The 6,488-nt window shown below is 33.9% G+C and overlaps 1 non-coding gene across 1 annotated transcript; it reads left to right on the top strand.

The window, feature by feature from the left end:
• Positions 1-2,374: 2,374 nt before the first annotated feature.
• On the top strand, positions 2,375-2,480 carry LOC121124939 (U6 spliceosomal RNA). The gene has a single exon (XR_005866474.1). It is a non-coding gene; the product is annotated as a U6 spliceosomal RNA (small nuclear RNA).
• Positions 2,481-6,488: the final 4,008 nt, after the last annotated feature.

The following is a 6,488-nucleotide window of genomic DNA, read 5'->3' as shown; positions in this document are numbered from 1 at the left end:
TTGTGCCATTTAAAACCCTGAATTTTTGTTTTCATAGGTGATGTTTTTACTAAGAGTTATCACATGGAAATAAAATACATATAAAGAGATTATTTATATTTTTCTTTTTTCTAAATTGATATAAAAAATATACAAAAAATCTTTTTCATTTGAGACATTGCATTTGTTTTGCCTTGACGAGTGCCTCAATGTTCGTTTCCACTTTTCATTTATTGCCTGTTCTTGTTATTAAAATCCTCCAAAATCATAAAACAGGAATCTGAAATGAACAAAAGTCTGAATTAAAGTGTACCATAGGTGTACGCAATTCTTCTTACAAAAAAAAAAAACATCTCTAATAATGAAGTCTGAACTCCTCTGAATTTTATGTCTCAGTCCCCAGATGGACCCTTCCTTTGACATACTTCATAAAAGACAAACTCACACCCTTTTCCATCAACTTTTATGATCTTCCAAAGTGTTAATAGTACGAATATCTCGAAAAATCTGAGATTTATATCCACCTACTCGAATATTATATTCTTTGCGTCACTCAATTGGTGAAATTATGTTCATTTTTATTTATCTAATTGTACAAATTTGACGGCATATTTTGTTCATGGCTTGTACTCATTACATGGAGTATACCGGTAGTTACATAAATACGTGGACTATTTGTGGCAAATAATTAAATGTGTAATAAAATTCGTATGACGTATTTTCTTTGAGAAGAATATAATAGAGAATTTATTCTGGTACAAAATTTAATGTAATTACTGAATATAACCACCATCAGCTGCTATGACACCGTCCAAGCCCCTGCGGAAGGCCTTGCACACATTGATGATGTAATGTTCTTCCATGACTGCCTATTGCTCATTGACACTGGCATTCAATGAGTCCAAATTCGGGTGGCGGGTACCACAGGCCTTCTTTTCAATTTGCTACCACAGATTGTAGTCAAGGGGATTTAAATAAGGTAATTGAGGTGGCCAAATGTTTTTGATCCTGAATGGTATGTTGGCAGCGAGCCAATCCTGAGTCATTCTAGAGCTATGGGCAGGTCTTTCAGATCTTTCTCCTCTTTCACAAGCTTCGGTACCTTGAACGCAGTAGTCCTGGATAGTCCAGTGTCCTTGATTATATCCTTGACAGACCTACCGGCGCGGAGAAGAGTGGCAAACATATGACGTTTGGCCTCGTCATACATTGTAAACGACTTTGTTCGATAAGAGTAAGAAAAACAAAAACAAACCCAAAAGATTTACCGAGTTACTTGTGCTAGAATTGTTTATTTCTGGTCACGGAACCTCGACATATAAGTGTTTAAAAATTAGTCTGCGTATTTATGCAAATATCGGTATATGCATTGAAATGTTGGGGTATCGTTTTATTATTTTTCTACAGAAAATAACCTTTAATACTTTTTATAGTAAAATACAAAACATATTTTGATTCAAAAATTACAAACTCACATCAATTTCAACTCAAAATAAAGGATAACAACCTATTAACATCATTGTATATATATATAAAAGCAAAATGTCCTTGACGCAAAATGAGTTTAGGGCGAAATGGTCGTCGTAGGAAAAAGTACACATCTTCCATCCTTTGTTTCCCCATTTGAATTGATCGTTATTTAATGATAAGACAGGGAAATTGGAAATCATCGAACACAGCTTAGGCCCCTTAAATACTGTAAAACAAGGAGTAAAATATTTTTTACTGATAGGCCAACGACTAGGGAATAAAAAAAGTTTCTTTCTTTTTTCAAATGTACATAAATATTGCCAAAATATCTAAAGAGACCTAAGTTTTTTTTAAAGTCAGCTTTTGAATTGTTCCATTCAAGAAAGATCATTTTGCTGTGGGGAAAAATATTAAACAGAACATAGTTCATAATATAATTATATACTGTACCGTAATCACAAAAGTTGAGAATTTGATAATGCAGGGTAGCTTTATTTTGTATTTTATTTATCTAAACAAGAAAAAACCATGGAATGTCCAAAATAAATGTCCTTGATGGACACTTTTGATTTAAAAATCTGTAAAAAAAAAAAAAATGAAAGTTTAATATTTTTTCTTTAAAATTATTGAGCTGAATCAAGATACAGGATATTAGATTTTCCTAATTATCGGATCTGTGGAAGTTATGCCAGGGTTTTCTTTTTTTTCAGGTAACCAACTTGTGGGGAAAATAATGTCCTTATGAAGCGGATTTCCGGAAAAATTACTCAAAAATGTTTATATATTTATTTTTCAAAAATTGACCCCTCATCAGCTATGCACATGTTTCACACTTCTTGAATGTAAATCAGACCTTCTTGACGTAGCGATCCTCCATGGAGGTCATCACCTCAGAAACGGCAGCCTTTAGGTCATCAATGTTGTTGTACTTGCTGTGGGAGAACAAATTCTAAAATTGGAACGACTTTAGAATATTAACATGCCCCATATGCAAGGATAACATACAAAATCGCGAAGTGTTCCAAATTTATAAAAATAATTATATTCTCGTGGAAGACAGCAAAAGCATTGTTCTCACTTTGATTCCAGATGCAGAAATCCACAGGGCTCAGATTTGGTGATGAGGGAAGCTGAATATTCTTTCCCAGAACCCTCTAGATCCTAGTATGTACTCAAGGTATTTTAGAATTACCTTGCTGTTGTGGATCGGAGCCACAATGTTCATGTCTTTCTGGGGGTGCTTGGACTTGAGAACGAACCTTACAGATGGGTTAGTATCCTTGGCAGAGGTGCTAATGTACCTTTCACCTATTCGCCTGCGTTTCCACTGACAAGTTCTTTTCCTCCCTGAAAACTATGAGACAGTCGTTCCAATTATTTAAAAAAATATACTTGATGATTCTGCACCACTCAAGGCGTTTCTGCTGCTGATTAACTCATAGCATCTGGACCCTGGTCTCAATACGGCTCTTCATACTCCAGTTCTCCTTTAGCATCATTGTTGACGTGGAAAGGTTGTTTTCAATCCTTGCTGGTGCTTTTGGACTCCCTGATCTCATATTATCTCCGAAACTCCAGTTTCCTTTCCTCGACATGTTCCTAACCTTGCACAATGTCCACGGTATTTCCGTTCAAACTGAACCCCTCGACAATGTCCTTATGCTTATAACCTGCCTCGATATGCTCTGCCATAATTTATAATCATTATTTACATCAAGCTCGAGACAAAATTTCAATGTGACAATATTTAAGATATATTTTGTAACAAATTTCAAGTAAGTATATTTACTTAAAACCGAGGTATGATTTTGAAAAGTAGCATCCGGGAATTTCAACGTAACGGGATTTGCCTTGAGTAATTAAGTGCTGGCTAAAAAGCCAATTTTTCTTTGATAGTATAGATTATAACTCCCCCAAAAACCTCAAAGTTACTTTCTGCGTCTCATCAGCGATTTAACAAACACAAACATGCTGCTTTTGATAGTAATGATAGTTGGGACATGCTCAGTGTGAGCACTCAACATCCGACTCACCTTTCTCTACACTTTTCAATCAAATAATTTTACTTATTTTGAAAGAAATTTTGAATCACTTATAGAAGTAAATATTCTCTACGATAAAGCACAACTTTTTCGCTTCATCCCCAGCCAAGCCACGAGTTTAGCCAGCAGCCCAAAACTATAAATCAGTATAAATGGGCATGAATGCACCCTGAAAGTATATTTGATAATAATAAATTCGACACTTTGTATCAAAAAACAATATGGGAATCCTAAATATCGGCACCTAATACACCCTACAAAAACAGGGTATTCATTTATTGGTAGCAGCATATTCGGGACTCAAATACTCATCATATTCAAAATTATAATGGTCTGAGATCCGGTTTGGTATTGTCAGAGCGAAACCCAACACAAATAACTACCTACCTTTTACAATAAATATCTTTTTGTTCACCAAAATCAACATTAAAAACTTTTCCAACTTTTTTTTAACTTTATATTTATTTATAAATAGTTCATAAATAATTGATAGCAAATGATAGGATTCATTTTTTTTAATTGACTTAATGAAAGATGGGAAATATTTATTTATTCACAAAAAGAAAAAGTTTTTTTTTTTTTTGTATACTTTATCATTATCATATTTTTACCTATTGTTCGAATTTGATGTACATTAATAATATATTTAGAGAGAAGATCTCAAACTTTGGTGTGCAGAGGTTTGTTTCAAAGTGGTGTAGTGTTTATAAAAAAAATGTTATATAATCATTGAAAAAAAATATTCTTATACACATTCTATCTTTAAATCAATTTTTATTGTACAAAGTTTACCTATATATATGAAAAACCGTCACTGGGGGAACTGTATATGGTGCCCCGTGATGAATATCATAGCCCCATTTTTTAATCTAAGCACTGTATAGAGTGCTCCCTCATGTATATAACGCACATATTTTTTATCTAAGAAATTTTTAAACTATTGCAGACATTTTGCTAGTGGCATCGTATATATCGAAATGTTTGCAGGTGTATTGCATGTAATATTGAGCATACATACAGGGTGAACTGTATAGAGTGCTCCCTAATGTATATAATAAACCTATTTTTGATCTAAGAAATAGCAATTTAGTCGTATAAATAAACTATTGCAAACGTTTTGCAAGTGGCATCGTATATATCGAAATGTTTTTTGTTTGTTTTTATCTTATATATATTTTTGATTATGGATATATATTTGCATCAGTTTTTTATTGGATTTCATCATTTGGGGAGGGGGGTATAGTTTAAAAAATTATCAACCCCGTTATATAATTGCTTTTATAAATATTAGCTAAGGAAGCACACAATGCAGGATTGAATAGAGGGGAATGAAAACAAAAAATGAAGGTAGAAGATAAAAGACAGAGAGGGAAATGTAGAAAGAGGCAAAGGGAGAAGAGAAGAGGGGGAGAAGGAAAATTAGGTTTTTAATCTGTCAAAAAGAGGCTCTTAATGACCTAGGAGTCTGGAAAAAATATCATTGTTTCTAAATGTAAGATTGATCTGTTCCACCATTTTGGACTCCATACCTGAAAACCGGTTTATAAATATTTGTTGAAGTATAATTTGAGCAAGTAGATCACTTCTCATTTTTGTTATTCTTATTATTCATCTAAAATGAAAATCAGTAGATATTTGAACATTTAATATTTTACATTGGTGACCCTGACGTGATTCGAAAAATGCCCTGAACGCAAACTTCACCACCTGCGTCTCCCCAAAAACAAGCATGGTCGATTAAAACAAAAGAGGCGAATTTAGTATTGGCTCTTACGGAATCCCGCCTTCCTAAGTTCTGTTCTTCGGATGTTGAGGGCTGGTTCAAGAGAATTGAAATTGATTTTGTGTTGAGGTTGACTTTTTATACCAAAGTTATATACAGTCTTATGGCGGCTAAGGTTTTTAATATTATTCCTTTTTGTGAGGAGAATCTCATTTATGAGGGAGCGAAGAAATTCATATTAGTCCGATATGGGCCATCATCTTCCGTAAGGATAAAAAGAATAGTCGACATAATGATTGATACTTCCAGGCTCGCGAGCATGGAGGTCAAAGATGAGGTTGAAAGTCTTTTGGATGAGAAATACCTCAAGGATTTATGTGATAGTTTGATTAAAAAGGCACTAATAAGGAATGCTCCAAAGGATTAAGTATTTTGCAGGCATGGTACGGAAATCACAAACAATTCCATTTCTAATGTGGAGGATCCATTTTCTTCTCCCTCTGTCTCACCTTTGATTAAGAAGAGACCTAGTGGAGCTAGGAACGAGGCTGGCGAATGTGTGGCGATTATTGCCAATTAAATAACATGAAGTATCTGGATCGATTTCCTCTTCCAAATTTAAGGAATTTCGTAGACAACCTAAGAGGGATGAAATTTTTTAGTAAAATGGGCTTGAACAGAGCTTACACTCAAATACTCATGAGTGAAGACTCCATCAGTAAAAAATATATCATTACACCATCTGGGATGTATGCCTACTTGAGAATGCCATGTGGGCTTAAAAATTCTGCCCAGACATTCCTACGACTCATTGTTTCAGTTTTGAGGGGAATGAAAAATGTCTTTGTGTATCTTGATGATGTATTGTCTAATTCTCGGACAAGGGATGAACATCGGCAGTTCCTAAAACGCAATTTTGTTGCAGCTTAAAACTTCCGGCTTGGTACTATCTCTTGAAAAATGCGAGTTTTTCAGGGACTCTGTTGAGTTTTTTGGACATTCTATTTTACCAGAGGGGTTTAAACTTCTTAAATCGAGATCTATTGCAAGAATTTCAACTCCAAAATCGAAAGATGATTTAAAAAGATTTTTAAGTATATGTCAATTCTATTCACAATTTATTAAAAATTTGTCAAAATGGTCAATAGAAAAAAATTAAATTAATACGGAATGACGAATGTGAAAGACCTTTTCAAGGTATAGAAAACAGTTTATCCTCAAGTACTCAACTTTCATTCCGGGACAACTCATTACCTTTACCCTAACAGTATATG

This window comes from Lepeophtheirus salmonis, chromosome 9 (assembly GCF_016086655.4).
Source record: "Lepeophtheirus salmonis chromosome 9, UVic_Lsal_1.4, whole genome shotgun sequence".
In the NCBI taxonomy this organism is placed as follows: domain Eukaryota; kingdom Metazoa; phylum Arthropoda; class Copepoda; order Siphonostomatoida; family Caligidae; genus Lepeophtheirus; species Lepeophtheirus salmonis.
Note: the sequence above shows the minus strand (reverse complement) of the source record. Positions and strands in the feature narration are given on the sequence as shown.